Source organism: Rhincodon typus, chromosome 5, assembly GCF_021869965.1.
Source record: "Rhincodon typus isolate 14 chromosome 5, sRhiTyp1.1, whole genome shotgun sequence".
Classification (NCBI taxonomy): Eukaryota; Metazoa; Chordata; class Chondrichthyes; order Orectolobiformes; family Rhincodontidae; genus Rhincodon; species Rhincodon typus.
In genome coordinates, this window is record NC_063336.1 from 59,698,196 (window position 1) to 59,723,226 (window position 25,031).

At 41.2% G+C, this 25,031-nt stretch overlaps 1 protein-coding gene across 1 annotated transcript in view; it reads left to right on the top strand.

The window, feature by feature from the left end:
• LOC109928142 (synaptonemal complex protein 1-like) overlaps positions 1-6,978 on the top strand; it is a 39,781-nt gene extending 32,803 nt beyond the window's left edge. Inside the window, exon 13 of the mRNA XM_048597039.1 lies at positions 6,630-6,978. The gene's annotated coding sequence lies outside the window, so the exon portion shown is untranslated. The remainder of the gene's footprint in view (positions 1-6,629) is intronic.
• The last annotated feature ends 18,053 nt before the right edge of the window (positions 6,979-25,031 follow it).

The window sequence follows — 25,031 nt, forward strand, 5'->3', positions numbered from 1 at the left end:
ACATCCCATAAATTTCCCTTTATGACACTTGATCCACTTGACGCACCTATTTCCAAAGAACCAAGAGAATTATAGGAAGATGTAAACATAGAGAAGTTATAATGTGGAACATTAATTACTTATGCCACCACTATACCAGTCAATATATAAAGGGCAATAGAGGAAAAACATTCTTATATTATGTTCAGGAGAATTTCCTACTGCAGCAAGAGTCCAGCCCAACAAGAAAGGAGCCACTGTTCGACACAGTTCTTGTGAATATGTTGGGTCAAGTAGATAAAGTGACCATGGGGGAGCATTTAGGGGATTGATCATTGCGTCGTAAAGTTCAGGATGAGGGATGGAAATTACATCAATCAATCCAGATTACGAGTAATCAATTGACTTCAGAACAGACTTCAAGGGACAAGAACGTGAGGTGGGAAACAACTTTTCACAAAGAGTAGTTGGAGCCTCAGGTAGGGGTAGGTTTAATGGATGTATTCAAGAGGGCATTAGATGATTATTTAAGTAGAAAAACTATGCACAAGTTTACAAAAGCAGGAGAGTGGTTCTTAGAGTAGTTTGGTTTAATGCCAGCAAAGACACAATGTATGGCCTCTTTCTGCACCGTAATGGTTCTGTGCTTCTTTCCTTATTGAACTAGGGACAGACTGATGTAGAAAATTTTCCCAAAACACTTTCAAAAGTCTCCCCTTCTCTGCCCTTTGTACTATTACTATCCCTTTCAATAAGAGAATAATTAAAGTCTGTCTCATAATGACTATTTGGTAGTTATTGCACCTCATTCAAATTTCCTTGCAGGTTTGGACTCTTTTTGGATTAAACATGGTATTTAATTAATGTTAGAGGGAACTAAAATGGTTTCTTGGGAATGATGTCAACAGTTTAATCAGGCTGCAATCCAACAGCTGATTACAGTGTGACTTTGAAAAATAGCCAAGCAAATCTTTTTCAGGAGATGACAGATAGGGTTTCTGTCCTGAATTGTTGGCAATCTAGCTTTAGAAGAGACTATGGGATCTGTGTGCTGATGATTGCCTTGCAACCACTTCCAGAGTAGGTTTCTGTTTGAGTAACATAGGAAATCATAAGTTAGAAAGCCTCTAGAGTTGCAGTAAGCCTGCAAGGCTCTGTTCTTCTCTTAGTTGAAGTATTCAGGAACTTAATAAAGTTTCTACGTTTCAGTAGTTTGACTCACTTGTAAGCCCTAAGAAACTAAACTTTGATCAGTTTCCAAAGACTTGGAGTCAGCTTGATTTCCTCCAAACAGAGTTGAAGACTTTTCCATCAGACAACGGCTGTCAGCAATTCATTTTCATCAACAAGGATCATTGTAGACTGAGAAGTTTCACAACCCTGTAATCTCGGTCTCTGTTTAAAATGGGCAACCTCATTTTTAAAAAGCAACTCCTTACTGATAGATTCTCCTTTATGAAGAAACTTCTCTATACATCTACCCTGTCACAATCCATTAGTATATAAAGTGCTTCAATTACGTCATCTCTTATTCTTTTAAACTCCATGTTTGACTCTTAAATTTTAAGTTGGTATTGAATGTTATCTCCTGGGTTATTCAATGTGTGCTCAGTGACATATGAACTGGAAACAGTTACCCTTCATTTGGAGCTCCTGATGTGTTCCTAAAAACAGCATGCTAAACGAAAATCACTTTCACATGTGAAAACATGCAACAAGAGTGGCTTAACTTCCTGACTGCAATTTTTACATCAAAAACCTATTGAACCTAATCGGTCCAAAATACTGTGTCAACTTGCTGCTTTTTCTGACCTAATACTCTTACTACTTGCCCTAACTCACCTCTTCCTGCCCTGTGCTTATAGCCACTATTACTCCCCATTGCTCTCCACTTCCCACTCCGAAACCCCTTGCTTCTTCCCATTCACCAGTTCTATCTCCCTAACCCTAAACCGTACTCCATTCAATGTTTTACACCTCACCTTTCTCATTCACTGTCCCCTCCCAATCTGCCTTGCTGCTCCTCCTCTGAGCCCTTACAGGAGTACATAAAACTAGTTCAAACATAGTTATTCAAATTTCACTTATTATTTTAATCATATTCACAAAACTGTCAAAATAAAACAAGCATTTAAAAATCTCATCAATAAACCTAATCCTCTAATCAATCAGAATAAAACTCATGGTACTCTTGATAGGTATAACAACAACCCTTGCTGAGCTGAAACTATCATTGGGATTTAATGTTCAACCAAGCATTGATAATGAAATTCCATTCCACAACTGTGTCAACAAAGCCTCCAGGGCAGAGAATTATTAACGACTTTGAAGATGTTACACTAATTTACTGTTCCTGACTTCAAAACTAAGCAGATGGCTGACCTGTCACTCGATAATAGAAGGCTAGTTGACATAGAGAAACTGGAAGCCCAAAACTATTCAATGCCAAAGGGTGCTTTAATCAGTCATAATGTACTACAATGCACCTGAAGACTATTCCACTTTCATAATGCCAGTTCATTTTATTTGTCACTTTTCAAAACAAAGCACAATTAAAATTCAGTCTATTAGGAAAATAATCAATTTATCACAAACCATTTACAGTACGACATGAAAAGTTAGTAACTGCATATATGCAATTCAAAAAATGCCCAACTTCAGACTAGCATTCCCATTTTTCACAGCTGCTTTGAGCTGTCATGAACCATGCTCTCGACCAAAACAGGCCTGAATCCTGAAAGGGAGGTGGTAGCATCGTGATGATTTTATTGGGTAGTAATACAGAGCACCAGGCTAACGCTCTCAGGACAGGAGTTTGAATCTCATCACAGTAGATCATGAAATTTAAATTGAATCAAAAACCATGAATTAAAATGTTCAGAAATAACAGCGTGGAGCTCGAGGAACACAGCAGATCAGGCAGCATCAGCGGAGCAGGAAAGTTGGCGTTTTAGGTAGGGACCCTTGAAAGTTGACGCTTTGGGTTGGGACCGTTTTTCTGAAGAAGGGTGCCGACCCGAAACGTCAGCTTTCCTGTTCCTCTGATGCTGCCTGGCCTGCTGTGTTCCTCCAACTCCACGCAGTTTTACCTCTGACTCCAGCATCTGCAGTTCTTACTATCTCTGAGTGAATTAAAATGCTCATCTAATTGCAATCATGTTAGCCTAATTGATTAGTTAAGAGCCTGTTTGGTTCACTGATATCCTCTAGGGAAGGAACTCTGGTTTGGCCTATGTATGACTTCAGACCCACAGAATTGTAATTGACTCTTAAACTGCTCTCTGAAATGGCCTAGCTGACCACTCAGTTGTATCAAAACCAATGTATAATCTGAAACAAAGAATAAAACAGAATGGATAACCCAGTATCAATCTAGACATTGAAAAATGACAAGGACAATGTCAACAGAAATGCGTTCCAAACTAGCCTCTGGGTGCTTGTGCCAAAATGGGAGACCTGTCCCATTGTCTGTAAGATATGATTCTGTGAGTATGACTATGTCCCAGATATCATCATCTCTTGCTATATCCTGCCCAACCAGAGGTGGCGACACAGTGGTGTATAATCAGGAGAAAATTGTCCTGAAATCTCTTGGCTAATGAATCAGTTTCCTGTATAACTAGCGCACACCTAAGCTCATGAATACCCAGACTCTTGACTGATCTCTGTGCAGCATCCCAACTAATGTTGCTAACAACAAAAACAGAAGGGCCATCGGACCTAAAATATTAACTCTGATTTCTCTGCACAGATGTTGCCAGACCTGCTGAGCTTTTGCAGCAACTTCTGTTTTTGTTCCTGATTTACAGCATCCGCAGTTCTTTCGGTTTTTATTTGCTAATCTTCAAACTGGTTGCACTGGACTTGCAGGACTCACCGTGGCCTAACAATGTGGTGTAATATGGTACCACTGATCCTGGCCACCCCAAAAAAATGGACTGATCATGTCCTAGCCCCTGGCCAAGTTTCCTAAAGTAAACTAGACCCACTTGCCTGCATTTGGCCCATATTCCTCTAAACCTTTCCTATTCATGTACCTGTCCAAATGTCTTTTACATGTTGTAAATGTACCTGCATCTACCACTTCCTCTGGCAATTCATTCTAATCTGATCTGAGTGAAAAAGTTTCTCATTAGGTTCCTTTTACATCTTTCTCCTCTCATCTTAAAAATATGCCCTCTAGTCTTGAAATCCCCAACCCTTAGGAAAATATCTTTGCTATTCATCTTACCTATGCCCCTCATGCTTTTATAAACCTCTATAAGGTCACCTTTCAATTGCATATACTCCAGTGAAAAATTGTTGGAGGTCAGTTATCTCAGTGGCAGGACATCTCTGCATGAGTTCTAGAAAGTACTGTCCTAGGCAGAACTATTTTCAGCTGCTTCATCAATGACCTTCCTCCCGTCATACACTCAAATGTGGGACATTCACTGATGATTGCACAATGCTCACCACCATTTGCAGCTCCCCAGATGGTTCGATCCCAGCTAATGTTATTACTGGTCAGGTCAGATCCCATACTGAAATCTGGCTTGGTAGGTCATATTTTGTTTTGTTTTGATTTTAACAAGGTGGTCTCTGACTGAAACATAAGCACTTAATGTTGCAGCTTTGTTTTTAACAATAAAATGGATGTTTATTAAGCAAAAGGAATTAACGTAGAGCATAAATCAGACTATTATAAACACAAACATAAAAATTTTGAAACACATGATGAAATATAATCACATTAATCCCAAAAACACTTCTTTACAGATCCCTAAACACCCCTGTCTGGTACCCAAAAGCACCCTTTGTACAGCACTCACACCAGAAAACTTCCAGTCTGGAAAATCTGATAGCTTCTTCCTGGGGATATCATACACCTAAGTTTAAGTGGTCTCAGCTTCAACTAACCTCTTCAAGCTTTTAATCCAACCACTTCTGGTCTAGGACTATCATCAGCTCCTCACCCTAAGTAATCTAGTGTTAACAAATCTAACAATATCTTCTCCCTTTCTCGGGAGCAACTTTACTCGTGAAAACTTCGGTAGAACTGCCCAAACTGAAAGTGACACTGAGAAGTCTCTCTTTCTAAGCTACAGGTGTTTCCTCTAAGTATAAAAAAAGTCCAGAAATTTTGATCAAAATCTATGAGGCATAATTGTTTACCTTGCTTGATTGTAAACCGCAATCCGCAAGGTAAATAAAAATCCATTCTGTTCTGAAAACTAGCTCTCATAAATTATTTTTTGTTTAGAAAAGTCACAATGGCTTCAGAAACATTCAAGTTAATTATTAATTAATTCAGACACACTGAGAAACCAATATGACATTCATTCAAAATCCAAAATTCCAGTCTACATCACAAGATACTGAAGCAGCTCATGTTTATGAGCAGAATGACCTGGACAACATGTAGCCATGAGGTAAAAAATGACAAATAATGTTTGTGCCACAAAAGTGTCAGGCAATAACCCACTGCAAGAACAGAAAATCTAACTATTGTCCTTTAATGTTCAGTAGTATTACCATCACTGAATTTCCCCACAATCATCATCTGCGGGGGAAGGGCGGGGTTACCTTTGACCAGACGCTGAATTGGACCACCTCACACATACTGTGACTACAACAGCAGGTCAAAAACTGAATTCCACAGCCAGTAACTTGCCTCCTGTCTTCTCAATTCCTGACCAACATTGACAAGACAAAGTGAGGAGTGATGGAATACTCTCTCCATTTGCCTGAATGGATGCAGCTCCATCAACATTCAGGATGCTCAATACCATCCAGAACAAAGTGTCCTGCTTGATTGGCACCCCATCCACTGCCTTCCACTTTCGCTTCCTTCATGACTGGCATTTTGTGGCAGCATATGCATTATCTACAGGATGCACTGGAGTAACTCATTCAGACTTCTCTGACAGCATCTTCCAAACCCTCAAACAAGGGCAGCAGATGTACAGAAACACTACCAGCTACATGTTCCCCTCTAAGCCACATACCATCCTGGTTGGGATCTATAAGTCCATTCCTTCACTTTTGCCCACTCAAACCTTCCCTAACAGCACTGTGGGTGTGCCTACACCCCAAGGTCTACAGCAGTTCAAGAAGTTAGCTCACCACTCTCCTCAAGGACGGTTAGGGATGGGAAATAAATGATGGCTCAGCCAATGACACCCATTCCCCATGAATGATTATTTTAAAGAAACATGGCAGTGGTTCTAAAAACCCACCGTCAATCAAGCCAGTAGGCGAGAGAGTGCTGTTTGTAGGCTTGCTACCCATATCATGAGGTATTACAATGCTAATATGAAAAATTTTCAAGTGACATGAATGGTGCAGGAATCCCAGAAGGCTTCTCTGCCCTTTTTTTTAAACCTGCCTGTCTCTGTTCAGAATCACAAATGTCACTTTTCACGTTCACAATTGAGAGTGGATAGTAAGTTGAAAACCCACCCCATTACATTTAAACTTTAGGTCCACTATATTGTAATGCTATTGACCAGTATTGTGCACTAAAGTTTGCTTGATTTGAGTTAACTTTGTCAAATTCTGTGTCAAAGTTTGTTTTCTTTTTTAATTGTATTCATTAAAACTGAAATATAGAGTAATTTGTTTTTCAAAATCACATTCGTCTGCTTAAAATTTAAATTTTTTCAATGCAGCTTTCAAGTAAGGAGGAAGAACTTTCTCGAATCTACTCAGAAATACAATTGTTTAATCAGAACATTTCTGCTTTGAAGTCTCAGAATGCAATGGACCAGTCCTTCCACTCTGAAAAATGGCAGCAACTCGCGAAAGCGACAGGCGCTGTGATGGAATTAACTGGACCAATGAGGAGAAATATTAAAACAAAGACTAACTAATAATGGGGACAGTTACAGATTTATTTACCATGAAATAAATAAGGAAAAACCTGTGTCTCTGAAAATATGTTAGTAAGCATTTCCACTGAAAACTAATTTCTATTTTTGGCTAACTGCTGTTTTGCTAATATATACCAGTAAACTATAACACATAACAAATAAAGTGGCTGTGTTTTCTCTCAAGTCCTAGGAATGCACACTCTGGTGTATTTGGTGCACAAATAATTTCACCATCCATTTTGGATCTGACTGGACCATATCAATGTCTGTCAGGCCTCACTGTCCTTTACCAAAATCACCTACTACTCTCCAACCACCTTGGAAGCAAACACTACCCTCCAGTTCTTTTCACTATCTCCAACTACTTCATTAAACCCTTCTCTCTGTGCTATCTATTCTCACATTTAACTACAATTACAACATTTAAAGACATTTTGACAGGTACTTGGATGGGAAAGGTATAGAAGGTTAGAGGGCGAAATGGGACTAGTTTAGCTTAGGAAACCTGGTAGCCATGGATGAGTTAGGCTGAAGGGTCTGTTTCTGTGCTGCATACTTCTATGACCTCATGGGTTCCTTTGTCATGAGATGGTAAGCATCCATTCAGTCTCCCTCCCCTTGCCACTAAACTAAGCTTCACACCATTACCTCTCTCCTCCCCAGTCCTTAGTGTGGGAATCCCATCTCTCTCTAGCTCCTCTTCCTTATGATATGGAAAATTAAGCTATTGATAAGAGTTGCTGCATATTACACTACTGTAGTTTATAAACTCAAGCTGTTTTCTTTTTACCAGTCTGTTTGCCTATGTGAATGTGATAGGATGTGCTTTTCTGTAGATAATGGCATAGAATGTGCAGACCAGATAAGACCAAGAATGTTTGGAAGTCAGTTGTTTTTAATAATTTTGTACAAATAAAACTGTGCTAAACTTGATGTTAGAGAGATGCTTCAAGGAACAGGAAAAAACAGACAGGCAGACTTTGACAGAGAGACTTTGAGAGAAATAAGCAGAAGTTTGAATAGTTCAGCTGCACATTTGTAATAAATTTTAACCATCTCTAATTCCGATTGTGGCATTTGACCCCAACAATGTTTGAGTTTACTTCATCCATGAGTCCCACTTTCTGCTTCCTTAACCTCATTTCCACTTACACGTTGACATCTCAACTCTCTTTCTGGTCCCATGCAAGCTGACATCAATACTCCTCTGAAGATTCATCTTTGACATTACTAACATCTTGGGATGGATTTGAGGAGCTGTAAAAATGGTGGCCAGGTGCAGTATTGCAAAGAGGCTGTGTGTCACATCCCTAGCAACAGGAAAATGGATCCCGATTACATCAGTGGCAGGAAGGTCAGCAAACAGAAAACTCACCCATTAGTGGCAGGAAACTCAATTATCCAAAACTGATTGGTTGAATGCAATTTAAATGTAATTCACCACAAAGAATGTACTTTGCCAGTCAAAGGAATCTGACATGAGTCACTAGTGTCTTCAATAAACAACACTTTGAACACTGGCAATTTACAAGTGGCTTACCTGACTCATTTTGAGTGTGAAATAAAGGATTAACTATACTTTAACTCTAAGAATAACTAACAAACATGTTTAGATTTAAATTTAGTGTCATGTGTACTCAGGTACAGAAATCTAGGAGTACACTGAAATGTGTCTAATGTCACCACACATGGCAGCACCTTAGGTACAAAGGTGACTACATAGAAACATAGAAAATAGGAGCAGCAGGTGGCCATTCAGACCTTCGAGCCTCCTCCACCATTCATCACGATCATGGCTGATCGTCCAACTCAACAGCCTAATCCTGCTTTCTCCTCATAATCTTCGATCCCATTCACCTCAAGTGCTATATCTAGCTGCCTCTTGAATGCATTCAATGTTTTGGCATCGACTACTTCCTGTGGTAACGAATTCCACAGGCTCACCATTCCCCATCTAGGTACAAAAACTTAGGTACAAAGTAGTAATAGAAACAGACTTAAAAAGTTAAGTATTACCTTCACAGACTAAGTAGAAAAATAAAGAAATAAGATAATAGTTAATATCAAAGTCTTTCTTAATTTAAACTAGAAAATAAAGGAATTAAGTTAAAAGTTCAACAGTCTTTGATGCATCCTCTGCATATCTTGCTCTCCAAGAGACTTAAGCCGTGTGTTCTCAACACCACAGATACTAGGGGACCTCCCGCACCGCTCACTCTTCCTGCGTTGGGTCGCAATGCCATCGCTGCTGCTGAAGCTGTCAGCTCCACAATCTCTCCCCTAGGACCTCGGGAACATGCCCAGGCAGGATCCCCTCACTAGCCAAGTTGAGGCACCACCACGAGTTGCCAAGAGACCAGGCGGAGAGCCGCCGTAAGCTGCTTCTGTAAAAGGTGATAGGGTGGAACACAAGACTGAGTCTCTAAAGTTCCAGCAGAATGATCTCTTTTACCAGGTCGTGTAAATAGTTATGTTTAACGCAGCCTGTTAATGTTCACTCATAAGTGTTTGGACCTTACATTACACTGGTGAGAGCAGTTTTGACTAACAGGAGAATGACTCACAGGGAGCACTGTCTTGGAGATTTTCTCTGTATTTAAGCATGATACTCTGACAATGTGACAAGTAGAATCAAAGGTAGGAAGTACCTAAGCCAAAAGTATTGGTCCAAAAATCAATGGGGCTTACATTGCTAAGGGATACAGAAGCTGCTGATTGAAGGAGCAATATGTATCAGAATCCCTAAGAGAGGAGGGCACATTGGTGGCTGCCTTTAAAGAAAAGATGATGTTAGGGTACAATGAGAATCATTCACCTTGTAATCCTTCATTCCTGAGTGCTGTCCATCAGCACTGTGCAGGAACACTGTACAGGAACCAGTACAGGGAGCCCAGCAACAGGAAGGAGCACAATAACAGGAGAGCAGGCAGCAAGGCAGAAGTTGGCATTGACCCGAGAGCATCATGGAAATTACATAATTGGGATGACGTATTTAAAAATGTCACAGAGAGCGTGTCTGAAGAGACTAGGCCCCCCCAGAGAGACCATCATGGATTCTTTGCCCTAATTCAGGACAACCTGACCCCATGGGGATACTATGCAGACTCTATACCAGTGGCATTGAGAGTTACTGCAGCTCTTCATTTCTATATAATCAGTTCCTTGCAGTTGCTTCTACATGACATAGATGTGACATTTCAAGCAGCCACTTACCACTGTATCAAAGAGATGAATAGTACACTGTACAAGGGGATTGATAAGATTCCAGACAGAGAGAGCAGCCATGCAGAGAGGGGAAGGTTATGCTGGCTTTCCCTATCTGCAAGGTGTTGTGATCAAGGCAAATGTGAGCAGCTGGCAGTGTTTAGCAACAGACAATAATTCTATTCCTGCAATGTGCAGCTGATCTGTGACCATGAGATACAAATCATTCATGTGTGTGCTTGCTTTAATGCAGCAACTGCAATGACAATTCGCTCCAACACTCTCAGTTTCTGTACTCATTTGTGCCAAGGCCATAAATTAAAGGATGGATCCTAGATGAAATGGACGACCCTCTTTGCACATGACTGATGAAGCCTTTCGGGAGCCTTCAGGAGAGAGGTTCAATGCCAAGTTTAATGCCACAGCAAGAGTCATCATAGAGCAAACCATCAATCTGCTTAGGATACACTTCTGTTGTCATGATCATTGTGAGGCCTCTCTCCAGTGATACCCAGCGAAGGTATCACAGATATTTGTGGCACACCGCACCGCACAACATCATTGTGCAGAAGAGGAGAATGTCAACCAAGAGGAGGCACGGGCCACATCTGATGGTAGGATGAGGAAGTAGAGAGTAAACTTGCTAATATCCAACGAGTAGAAGTTGATGTATGTGAGCAAGAGATATCCTCGTACTGATCCACTTCCAACTACCTGGACACCATTAGGCAGCATTAAACAAAAGCCTCCCCTCCTTCCATGAATGACATGTATTGTTGCAATGAAGAACTCATTTCATTCTACCCCTATTATACCTCAGAAATGCACATCTCAATCTGCAAGCAAGCTGCCGATGTCACTAAACACATGACAAATATTCATTTTACATGTTGCTGTCATTTGAATAGCACAAGCTGAATAAAACTGAACAACATTTTAATGTTACAACTGAAATAACTCCACAGAGGCTGGTATCCCATCACCAATTTGCCCTATATTTACATGTGGAGAGTCCTTGACACTGAGAGCCAGCTCTCAGAGTGGACAGAACTCCTGACACTCCTGTTTTTATCTGTCAGTCAGGGCTCCCTGGTTGGATCAGATTAATGGCCCCAACCAGAGAACTCATTTTCTATGATAGCCACCTGACTGACTTCATTACAATCACTACAAAACCTACTCCTTTCTTTCTGTGATTATATAAATACCTGTGCTACCTTACTGTGTGAAAGTGAACTTCTTGAAATGTTTCCATTTGCAGTCAACCCTGAAAAAACATGAAGCAAAAAGAGATTACTGGAGCAATGATGTAAAGATCCACTGCCATTTATGGGTGTTGCAGACTACCAGTGCAGTTAGAGATGAAGGGTAAGTAACTCCTCACTCTCCACTCCAATCCAAATTCAGTAGAAACTGAACAGATACCCCTGCTCCACAGGGTTATGATTTAAAATTGTGGAAATCAGTGTGTTTAGAGTGCTGTAGGGTTCTGAGTTGCAAGATGAGGCATTGTTCCTTGGGCTTGTATTGAGCTTCATTTGAAATTGTAACAGGTCAAGGACAGACAGTGGGATAACGCAGGATAATTGAAATGATAAGCAACAGTCGAAAGAAAACCTCACTAATGAGCATTAGAGCATTGTATCCAGGACTATCATATTTCATTTCCACTGGAGATTTTTAGTCTGCATCTTCAAACCTCATAATCACCAATCTGCAAACAGTGCACTTCTACTTCCTTTCCAGAATGAGACACCTCCCTATTTTTGCCCCATGGAACATATTTCCTCATATGATGACACTATTTTTTCTCCACTTGTTCAGACTCTTCCAACCTACATTGATAACATTTCTGATTCCCTTCATCACTTCAACAGTTTGCAGCTTTATGTTCCTGACTTCCTCCTCTTCACCATAGATATCCAATCTCTCTACATCTCCGCACCCCACTTTTTGAACAGAGGTATAATATTTTCAACCCTCTGGTTCCTCTGGTATCACTTCCACGTTTTGTACGTGTTGCTCCTCGGAACGTTGAGTGGAATCTTCTGCTCCCAGAGCTGGTGACCTTAGAGGCGGGATGGTGATGCTCCCAAACCCCACCCCTCCCTGCACTGGAATTAAGTTCAGAGCAGGAAGTTGCATAATTGGCCTTCACACTTGCATCCAATTAAAGCCCTTAAGTAGTGAATTAACTTAACATAGAACAATGAGCAACCCTGCTGCCCTTGCTTATGCTCTCTGCTGCCCTCTCCCCATAACGCCAAACCCCAGAAATACCACTGCCTCCCCACCCAATTCATACAATTTACACCTTGTTCCTTTGTGACATTGGGTGTCTTTCTGGCAGCAGTAATGACACCCTCTTTGGCGTTCTGATTGGCTGGCATCATTTGCTGGGCGGGACTTCCATCTCAAGGGCCCTAATTCCAGCAAAAGACATGCCGGTGGTCTCACCAATGCCTGATTGGCATTAGATACGCTGACCCTTGCCTTGATGTGTCAGTGTGGCTATCTTGCCTGCTGTCCGATGGCTTTCCAGACTTTGCCTCCTCAATACGATTCCACATGTACGATGTCAGGTTCCCTGCAGTTCTATCTCATTACCATCGATCTCCCTGTCTTCTCCATGGTCTGTAACTTGTCACACTGCTGTCTGACATCCATCGCTGGGTGAACGGAAAACAATCTTGTATTTCAGTCTGGAAAGGCTGTAAATCAATTGGCTTCGATCCACCCCCAGTCACTGATTCTGTCCCTCTCCCTAGCCACTGTCTGAATCTGAACCAAATTGTTTGGAATCTCAGAGTTCCATTTGACCTCAAGCTGAGCTTCTAACCCTATATCATCTCCACCACTCAAGACCGTCTGCTCCACTTTAGTAATGCCATGAGGCTCACAGTCTGCCTCAGGCCAGCCGCTCATAAAACCCTTTCTCTGCTGCACCAATTTGATTTTTTTTTAAACCGCCCCACATCCCACCCAATCCCTGTGAAAACTGTCCATCACAACCCAGCTATCCCCAATATCTTCCCAACTCCAGGCCCGCAGTATTATAATAGTTCCTTCTGTAAGTTCACAATTTTCTAAAGAAATTGAAAAAGTCATTTGCTAAATTGCCAAAGATTTTATGAAATATGTTTTTATAACTCCTGATTGAAAACCACAGTAAGCTGTTTAAAATACTGGGATCATAATGAAAGCAGGAAAATCTTTTTCTTGAATAAAGAGGGCAGTGGATGTTCTCGCCCAGCAGAGGGCTGAAGTGAGCTATTTTAGTCTCAGCTCTGGCGATGGAGTAAGTGCTATTCAGTTTCAGTAATGCTAGATTTATATTGTGCAGATTTTAAATAAATGTTATATTTAAAAAATAGAATAGTACTGAAGTTCCACTGAGCCAGGTTTGCCAATGTTGTATCCTACACCAGGCTTTCTTTTTCACACCCAAACCCATCGATATTGTGCAACAGTCTCCAATTGAAAGCGTGTTACAGGTTTTCCAATATTTGATGGCTGGCCAGTGGAAACATTATTGCGTGAGGCTGCTGTTCTTGTAAACAGCTGCACTTGCAAACTCTGGCATTGTCTGTGCAAGTAACATGCAGGAAGATCACCAGAAAGAAAGAAACTTAGAAAATTCATCCAGCAGCAGTTTCTTCCCTGGACCAAGCTAGCAAAAGAGGAAGGTCTTTTCAGTTCCATGGGTCCGATGTAGCACAAGAATAGTCAACTGCTTTTCAAGACTTCACTCAGGAAGAACTTTGGAATTAGAGCAAGAACGAGGATGTTACAGGGACTTGGAGGGTTTGAGCTGTAGAGACAGGCTTGATAGGCTGGGACTTTTCCTTCCCGGAATGTAGGAGGTTGAAGGGTGACCTTACAGAGGTTTATAAAATCATGAGGAGCACAGATAAGGTGAACAGCAAAGCTATTTTCCCTAAGATAAGGGAATTCGAAACTAGAAGGCGTAGGTTTAAGGTGAGACGGGAAAGATTTAAAAGGGACCTCAGGGGCAACTTTTTCATGCAGAGGGTTGTGCGTATATGGCACGATCTGCAGAGGAAGTGGTAGAGGCAGGTAAATTTAAAACATTTAAAAGACACTTGAACCTGTACACGAATAGGAAAGGTTTAAAGGGATATGGGCCAAACGTGCTTACAATCCATTGGGAGGCATGATACAAGAAGGGCAGGGTGACATATGGTCATTTATGAGCTGGTTTTAATAAAGAAGAATGTTCATGTGGACACAAAGAAATCTATAGTCCTATGTTCTGTCTAAAATTTACCTTTTATTGAAGAATGGAAGAAAGGTAATAATGGTGATCGTACAAGATTTAACAAGACTTTGTGGTATGTTATGCTGTTCTGCACCTCGCAGTTATCACAAACATAATAGAAACTGCAAGTATGGCTCTTATAATGTATCTTTAATTAAACTTACACCCTCCTGATCATATTTAATACATAATAACCTTTCTACAGATATCCTCACATTGGAAGTCATGTTGACTATATGATAATGTTAATTGCATGATAACAAATTGGCAGATCACTTTCTATCTCTCCCTATTTTTATTTCAATAGGTGCAGTATCACGCCACATACATAGTTATTGTTGATAAAATACTCAGCCAATACTTGCTCTCTACATGTTATAATTTGTTAACATTTGCTAACACTGTTAAAATAACTTTAACACATTCCACAGCATCTACCTCTGCCTTGAGATAAAAATAAAGAACAATGGGTGAAGTGATTAGTCATAACTGAGTTGTTATTTAAATTCCTGCAATGGCTGACATCACCATTAAGGTCCCACCTTCTCAATATCGCCTCTCATCTGAGGCATGGTGACCATGGCATTGAACTGACCATGTTATCTGGTCTCCTAGGAATTTGGTGACTTTTAACATTTATTTAGATCTGCAGATTAGGTTGTTTTTACTGCAGTCACCCTGTGTTTAACAGAGAGTTGACCACAAAGGTGCAAACCAGCATCTCATGAGATGGAAGACTGCCAGATGTTACTGTCACCAGTTCAATTTTCCCTGTAACTTTCCACAGTGTAGTTGCCCCTCTGAGCTCCTGTTTAAGAATCAGTCTAGGGGCAGCACGGTGGCCCAGTCGTTAGCACTGCTGCCTCACCATGCCCAGGCACCCAGGCTCAATTCCACCCTCGGGCGACTGTCCGTGTGGAGTTTGCACATTTTCCCTGTGTCTCCGTGGGTTTTCTCCAGGTGCTTCAGTTTCCTCCCACAGTCCAAAAAGGTGCAGGCTAGGTGGATTAGCCATGGGAAATGCAAGGTTAAAGGGATAGGGTAGGGTAGGGTGGGTCTGGGTGGGATGCACTGTAGAGGGTTGGTGTGGACTTGATGGACTGAATGTCCTGCTTCCACACTGTAGGGATTCTATGATTCGATTGTGGCAGTATCACTCTTGCCTGGAAGTCAGATGGTTGGCACAAAATGGGTCATATTCTACAAGCCCCTCGAGAGACAAGTTTGATGGAGGCAGTGGCAGCCATAAACAAATGAAAGATTATGAGGAGGTCAGATACCATTCATCTTCCCAATGCCATGGAACTCTGTCAATACTGGGAGGCCGGAGGATGGCCTTCCCACCAAAAGACCAGTTGAGCCCCTTGAGTGACCAGTTAAAGACCACTGGAGACCACCTCTCTCCACGGGTTCCAGTATTTCACCAGTGGCTGGTGCCACATGGAGACAGCTCCCAGTAAAACCTGACACTCACTCTGGACTAATGGAGGAAATCCTCCTGTTTTGGGCGCTTGAACCAACAGTGGCCAAAACTGTGGATGTAAGCCTCCACCCAACCCCTCACTAATCTGACCTGAATTTCTGTATCACTGGCCCTAGCAGTGCCTGACTCCACTTAACTTGTGGAGAAGTCAGCCTCTGTTTTGGACTGCTGAACTCCGGCTTGTGACTACTGCCTTGCTCCAATTGGGTGGTGGCTCTTTGAGGCAAGATACTGTCTTTTAAAGGGACACCATACAGTTAATCGCCCGAGTACCAAAAGATGCAGTCAGAGGTTTCTGAAATGGTGCTCTCAGCTTTCCAGCATGGTGTTAGGAGCAGGAACCCCATCTCACCAACATCTACCCCCCACCATGATATATCACAGAAATAAATCATTTGCCCATCAATCTCTGTCATTGATTTCTTGTTCCAAATCTCCATTTGGTCCCACTGACCTGCTCACTCCCCATTACGATTTCTATTCCTTTTATTCAAGATATTTTCAAATTCTCTTTGTAAAGAATTTATTAAACTTAATTCGCAGTAGGATTTATCACAAAAAGAACCACATTCAAGTCATACCAAATGTAGACCTCCTGTTTAATTATTTCTTGACAATATTTATATTTACTTGTTTTTGTCCTACCAGTGAAAAAGGTAATTTGTTATTATTCACCTTATCGTAACTCTTCACAGCCTTGAATATTTTATTGTTACTCAATAGTGCCGGTTAATTATTTTGCAAAATAAGACCTGGATCTCAAAGATGAGAGAAGCTTTTTTTTAATCTTAAAGAACCTACTCCTAATCCATTGAATGGAATCCAGCATAAGGATTGTTAACTTGAGGATTTTCAGTCCAAAACTCAGTATCCACCTGTTTGTAAAATAATTTACATTTTTCTTCTTCTGTCTGTTCTAATTACCATTTCCTCACTACAGTGACCATGTCACAGATACCACTTTACTTTCGGAATAACTAACCATAAATAAATAATAGGAGACTCCCAATTAGCACAAAGGCTATCAATGCTGAGCCACGATAGAAGACTTCCACAGTTTAATCAATCTTTTTTCTCAGGCACTCTGCTTGCTTCTTTTTTCAGTAAATTATTTTTAATTATCTTAGGTATGAAATAGGAGTTGGAGCAGCCCATTAGGCCATTCAAATTTGTTCCATTCAATAGGATCATGACTGATCTTCCACCTTAACTGCATTGTCCTTCACTTTCTCAATTTTCTTTGATTCCTGGAGGACACAAAAATCGATGCACATCTGTTTTATGTCTATTAAACTGCATAGAAACACAGAAAATAGAAGCAGGAGTAGGCCATTCAGCCCATTGAGCCTACTCCACCATTCAATATGATCATGACCGACCCTCTGTCTCAACGCCATATTCCTCTCCCCTTTGATACCATTGCCCTTTAAAATCCAATCTATTATTTTCTTAAGTATATTCAGTGACTTCCGCTCTACAGCCTTCTGTGGTAGAGAACTCCACTGATTCACCATTCTCTCAGTGAAAAAATCTCACCTCAGTCTGAAATGGCCCAACACATATCTTGGGACTGTAGCCCCCTTGTTCTCCAACCCATTCCTGCATTGACACAGTGTGGAGCTGGAGGAACACAGCAGGTCAGGCAGCATCAGAGGAGCAGGAGAGTCGACATTTTGGGCCTAGACCTTTCATATGTTTTTACATGTTTCAACGATGTCCCTTCTCATTCTGCTAAACTCCATTGAAATCACAGGCCCAGTCAATCCAATCTCTCCTCAGAGGACAAACCTGCCATCACAGAAATCTGCTGAACCTTCACTGTATCCTTCTATGACAAGCACATATTTTCTTAGATAATATTTGCATCATCTATAATTACAGGTGAGGTGCCTGATGACTGGAGGGTGGCTAATTTTGTACCTTTGTTTAAGAAAGTTGTAAGAAAAAACCAGGGAACTATAGACCTGTGAGTCTGACTTCATTTGTGGGTATATTGTCGGAGGTGATTTTACAAGATAGGATTTATAGACATTTAGAGAGACAAAAAAATGATTAGGGATAGTCAGCATGGTTTTGTGCGAGGAAAATCACGCCTCACAAACTTGATTAAGTTTTTTTGAGCAAGTTACCAAAAAGATTGATAAGGACAGAGCAGTAGACATTGTTTACTTGGATTTTAATAAGCCTTCGACAAGGTTCCACATGGTAGACTAATTAGTAAAGTTAGGTCACATGGGACTCAGGGTGAGCTGGCCAATTGGTTACATAATTGGCTTAACAGCAGGAGACAGAGAGTGGTGGTGGAGAGTTGTTATCAGTAGTGTTCCACTGGGATCAGTTCTGGGTCCTGTTTTGTTTGTCATTTATAAAAATTATGATAATATAGATGGCATGGTTAGTAAGTTTGCAGACAACACCAAAATTGATGGCACAGTAGACAGTGAAGAAAGTTTTCTAAGAGTACAAAGGGATCTTGATCAAATAAGCCAATAGGCTGAAAAATCGCAGATGGAGTTGAATCAGGATAAATGCAAGGTATCGCATTTTGGTACAACAAACAATGGTAGGGCTGATACAATTAATGGTAGGGCCCTGGGTGGTGTTGTAGACCAGAGGACCTAGGGCTTCAGGTACATAATTGTTTGAAGGTCCTGTCACATATAGACAGAGTGGTTAAAAAGGTGTTTGGCACGCTTGCTTTTATTGCTCAGTCCTTTGAGTAAAGGAGTTGAAAAGTCATGTTGAAGTTGTACAGGACATTGGTAAGGCCTCTTCTGGAGTACCGTGTCCAATTCTGGTCTCCCAGTTATAGGAAGGATATTATTAAACTGGGGAGGGTTCAGAAGAGATTTGCCAAGATGTTGCCGGGTATGGAAGGTTTGAGTTATAAAGAAAAGCTGGATTGGCTGGGACTTTTTTCATTGGAGCATAGGAGGTTGAGAGGTGACTTTATAGAAGTTAATGAAATAATAAGGGCCATAAAAAGAGCTAATAGTAGTTGTCTTTTCCCTAGGATGCGGGATTTCAAGACTAGGGGCACAATTTTTACGGTGAGAGAAGAGAGATTTAAAAAAGAGATGAGGGACAAATATTTTACATAGAGGGTGGTTCACGTGTGAAATGAACTTCCTAAAGCAGTGGTGGATAGGGGTATGATTACAATGTTTATAAGATATTTGGATAAGTACACGAATAGGAAATGTTTGGAGGGATACGAGCCCTGAGCAGGCAGGTGGGACTAGTTTATTTTGGGATTATGTTCAACGTGGACTAATTGGACCGAAGGGTCTGCTTTCGTGCTGTATGACTCTAATACTTTATGACTGTATAAGGAAACCAAGAACGAATATGCTTATTCTGAGTATTGTGAAATATCACGGAGTCAAAATCCTGGAACTTTTTTTACTAAAAGTCCTTTGAGTTTCTCTGCACCTTAACAAACTGCAGCAATTTGGGAATGTGGCTCACCAGCACCTTCTCGTGGGAAATTAGGGATTGGCAATAAATCTTGGCCAAGCTAGTGACACCACCATACCATGAACAAAGAAAATCACTTGCTGTACCTGCATATTAACTTTTAGCGTTCTGTAATCTCTCACCATTTACATAATAATGATGTTTGTAGATTCTTCCTGATCAGTCCACTATTTCTTACATTATTCCCATCTAACAAATATTTGCCCATTTAACCTACCCACATTCTGTTGCAGACTGATTAAGTACAGTTCAGAACTTACTTTCCCATCCATCTATCATCAGCAAGTAGCAATGCATTTGGTTCCCTTCATATTAACATTAGAACATAAGGAGCAAGAGTAAGCCATTTGGCCCATCCAGCCAGTGTATAAGATCATGGCTAATCTGTCCCATGCCTCAACTTGTCTTCCGTGCCAGCTCCTCATAGCCCTAAACTCCTCAATATTTTCAAAAAGATATCTACTCCTCTTTAAATACTTTCAGTAATCTTGCCTCCATAACTTTCTGGAGGAGACAATTCCAGACATTTACTACTCTCTGGGAGAAGAATTTCCTTTGCATCTCAGTCTTAAATTGGAGTCTTCTTATTCTGTAACTATGTCCCCTAGTTTGAAAGTTCTTTCTCTAGTGGAAACATCTCTTTAATATCTACTTGTCATGCCCTCTCAAAATCAATAAGAACACCAATCATTCTTCTAAGTTCTAATGAATAAAGGCCTAACCTGTTAAGCCAATCATCCCAGGAATCGGTCTAGTGAATCTCTTTTGAACTGTCACCAATGCCAGCACATCCTTTCTTAAATGCGAACACTAAAACTGCACACAGTGTGTGACCTTAGAACATCCTGTACAACTATAACAAGACTTCCCTATTTTTAAACTGCAATTCTTAGCAATGAAGGCCAATATTCTATCTTCTTAATTACTTGCTAGCGTGCACACATTTTTTGTTACATTTCATCGTCAAGAACACCCAGATCTCTCTGCGATGCATATTTTTGGAATCTGTCTCCATTTAAATAATAACCTGTTTTTTGATTTTTCCTACCCAAAGTGCACAATCTCACACTTTCCTACAGTAATCTCCATCTGCCTCATTACAACATCTTATGCCTATTCTTGTGTTGTGAGCAAATTTGTATACATTACACTCTGTCCCCTCCTCCAAGTCATTGATGTAGATAATTGAGGCACCAGGACTGATCGTAGATTCCTTAGCAAAGTATTTATAGTTTCAGTAAATGCTTAGCATTATGATGAATTTTCAGTTATTCAGCTTTTCCATTAAGTTTATATTCCACCAAAACCTGCCAAACACACAAACTGTTCAGCAAAGTCATTATGCTGCTGTGCCCATTCTTTCATGCAATGTTATAGTTATGACAAATTTGAAACTAAATTAAAAGGTGCACAATTCTGGATCTTTTTAAAATTAATGTTTGTATCACACTATTTATAGCTGATTAAATAAATGAGCTCCTAGAACTGAGGCAACCATTCTAAAACAAACACAGAAATTGCCGGAGAAACTCTGCAGGTTTGACAGCACTTGTGGAGAAGGAGACAGAGTTAACGTTTTGAGTCTGGTCTGACTCTTTTTCAGAACTGAATTAGGTTAAATGCCTGATGGAAAGCCTGCCCAGCTACTGTTGGATATAATGAACTTTGGTGAAGAGATTCATTTTGATAGGAAGAACAAGAAGAAACAACACAAAGCAAAGGGTGCAATTCTAAAGAGGGGGGAATTGAAGGAGCAGAAGGACATTGGGGAATGCATGCACACATTATTGAAAATGGTAGCACATGTCAAGAATGGGGTCAAAGGAAAGGTTCATGAGAATAGATCCAAAGATGTGGAACTTAAGTTGTGTTGATGAAGATTTGAGAAATTGAGACTGTTCTTGCAGAACTGAGGAATTTGTTAGAGAAGTTCAAAATTAGGAGTGTCAAGATGGAGTAGATAGGGAGAAAAACTTTTACCATTAGCAGAAGAATCAAGAAATAGAGGGCACAGATGTAAAATAATTGGCAAAGAAAAAGCACCACAACTGTTGTATGGACATGCCAGCTCACTACACTGTATGAGCTGATATTTGTGATGGTGGTTACTGCTACCATCCTCTTTAAGAATGGGAAACTGCTGGGCCTGCTTGGTCTAACCAGAAAACTTTCTACTAGTTAACAAGATGAGGTTTATTGCATGTTAGCTCCAGGCTACATTACATGTTGGAACTAGTGTGAACAGTTTCCACCCCTTCTCTAAGGCAAGATGGAGTTGTTGAGGTCTGCAGCACAGAAAAATTCCCTTTGGTCCACCAGTCAGAAACAGCCACCTAACTATTCTAATCCTATTTTTCAGCATTTTGCCCATAGCTTTGTATGCCTTGACAAGTTAGCATCTAAATACTTTTTAAATGTTATGAGAATTTCTCCCTTTACCATGCCTACAGGCAATGAATTCCAGATTCCCACCACCCTCTGGGCTAAAAAGGTTTTTCCTCATGCTCCCTTTAAACCTCCTGATCCTTACTTTAAATCTACGCCCTCTGGTCATTGATCCCTTCACCAAGGGGAGATGTTCCTTCCTGTCTACTCCATCTATCCTCCTCAGAATTTTACACATCTCAATCATGTCCCCTCTCAGTTTCCTCTGCTCCGAGGGCAACGACCCCAGTCTATGTAATCTCTCTTCATAACTAAAACTTTCTAGGCCAGGCAATATCCTGGTAAATCTCCTCTGCACCCTCTTGAGTACAATCGCATCCCTCCTATAATGTGGTTTCCAGAACTGCATGCAATACATTGCCTGTGATCTAACCAACATTTTATACAGTTCCAACATAACCTCCCTGCACTTAAATTCTGTGCCTCAGGTAATATATGTAAGTATCCTACATGCCACCTTAACCACATTATCTACCTTAAGGGACATGCAAACCAAGATCTCTCATTGTTGCTTCACAAGGTCCTACCAATCGTCATGGATTCCCTTGTCTTGTTTGACCTGCCCAAGTGCATCATCTCACATTTGGCCAGATTGAATTCTATTTGCCACTGATCAGCCCATCTGACCAGCCCGTCTGTCTACTCCTGTAGTCTGTGATCATCCTCACCGCTTACCATCTCACCAATTCATATCATCCATGAATTTACTGATCAACCATCCTATATTCAAGTCTAAATCATTTGTATAAAACCACAAACAGCAAAGTCCCCAACAGTGGAACTCCAGTGGACACAGGCTTCCAGTCACAAAAACATCCCTCGACCATCATCCATCTGCTTCCTGCTACTCAGACAGTTCTGGATCCAACTAATCAAATTTCCTTGGTTCCTGTGGGCTCTTACCTTCTCAATCAATTTCCCATGCAGGACCTTATCAAAACCTTACTGAAATCTAAGTAGACTACGTCAACTGTATCACATTCCTCTACACAGCTGGTCACCTCTTTGAAAGATTCAATCAAGTTGGTCAGATGACCTCCCCTTAACAAAACTGATATAAGTGATAGATTAACAGACATACCAGCATTGGAGGCAGTCCAGAGTACAGGCTGGTACCATGGGGAGAGATTGAACAGGTTGGGTTTGTACTCGTTGGAATTTAGAAGAATGAGAAGCGACCTTATTAAAACATGGATGATTCTTAGTGTGCTTGACAGGATAGATGCAGAAAGGTTGTTTCCCTTCATGGGAAAGTCTATGACTTAATCTCACAATAAGGTGTGGTGCATTTAAATCAGAGATGAGGAGAAATTTAATCTATCAGAGGGTGGTGAACCTGTGGAATTCTTTAATGCAGAGGGCTATTGAGACGGGGTCATTAATTATATTCAAGACTGAGACAGGCAGATTTTTCATCAGTGAGGAAATCATGGGTTAAAGGGAAAAGACAAGAAAGACAGGAGTTGAGAATTATCAGAGCAGCCATGATTTCATTGAATGGTGCAGCAGACTTGATGGGCTGAATGGCCTACTTATGCTCCTACATCTTATGGCCTTTTACGCTAGACATTGGTACAGAGATATTGAGCAGGGCGATATGTTATGGTCTCATTCATTTCAGATCATAAGCTATTCTGACCATATGACATAGCCAGTGGTTTTTCTGTTACTCCTCAGTGTTAACCCTTTCATAGCTTTTCAGACCCATATACAGCAGCATGAGGAAATACATTTTTACACAGAGTCTAGAATACACTCCATGAGAATGTGGTGGAGGCAGATTCAAGTGTGGCATTAAAAAAGAACTGGCCACTTATTTGAAGAGAAAATTTTACAAGGCTACAAGGAAGTGGTGAATAGGTTCCTTCAAAATGTTCAGCACTTGCGTTTCTGAGGTGTAGTGGCCATCACATTCATGTAACATGCCAAAGGTTGTCAGTTGGAAACTAAGCAGAAACATCAATATCACTTTAAAGGGGACACTTGTGGTGCAGTGACAATGTTCTTACTTCTGAATCAGGAAGTCTGGGTTCATGTTCCACTTGCTCCAGAGGTGTGTCATATCAGCAGTTCAGACCAAACAACACATGCTATACTGGGCAGGATAATCTCTGAGACCCTCGTGCTCCTCAGGGATATGATTGCCTATGTGCAGGATAGGGGTGAAGACTCCTGCCTCATCAGTCTTGACCAGGAGAAGGCCTTTGATAGGATAGCACACACCTCCATGTGCAACATGTTCTCCAGAATGGGCTTTGGTGAGGGGATCCCAAATTGGATCCAACTGCTCTACACACACTCACACACACACACAGACACATACAGACTCACACACAGATACACAGACACACACACACACTCACATTATTGTTAGTACCGTCTCAATGAAAGGATGGGAATCAGAAATCTTCCTGATTGGATTTGGAATCAAGCAGGGCTAAGCAGGGCTGTCCACTGTCTCCTGTCTTGTTTGTGTGTCGCATAGATCCTTTTCCTGACTCGATCAAGAATGATACGAGCCTAAGATAGTTGACTGCTCCAGGCAGTGAAGGCCTGCAGGTCAAAGCTTCCCTGTACATGATTGATAGCACAGTTTTCTGCTCAGATCTGCTGTGAGTGCATTGACTCGTGTGCATCTGCAACCAGTTCGAACTGTCTCGGGAGCCAAGGTAAATTGAGACAAGAGGAGGCCATATTCTTTGGAAACAGATTACTTAAAGGTGCTGGGAATATGGTTCACAAGGGCCGGGGCACGCGTAGAATCTTAGGAGAAGTGTATGGCCAAGGTGAGGCAGAAACTGGGCAGATGGGAGCACCACTCCCTCTCCATTGTGGGTAAAACATGGTCATTACGTGTGAGGTACTCCTGTTGTTGCTGTGTGTGGCACAGATCTGGCAATCCACAAGCCTGTGCAACTGTAGTCACCCAAGCCATCTTCAACTGCATCTGGAGGTCAGAAATGGACCGTGGCTGCAGTTTTACCATGTACAATGCTCTGGATAAGGAGCTAGGATGTACACAACACCTTTGTGTGTGGCTGCATCAAGCTGGGCATAGATATTCGGTACGCAAACACCAACAGTCACCATGTACTGAGGTTCTACCTGCCCCTGGTGTTGTGAAGGATGGGCCTGGCCTCAGTGCCATGGAATGCTCCAAGTAGTTGGACCATTCTGTAACAGTGAAAAACACTCTTAGCTCTTCCAGTGTAAGGAGTTGACCTTAACGTATCGGATGAGAGTGAGAGTCCTCCAGCCAGCGGAGGCGCTGCTGTATCGGATGAGAATGAGAGTCCTCCAGCCAGCGGGGTCG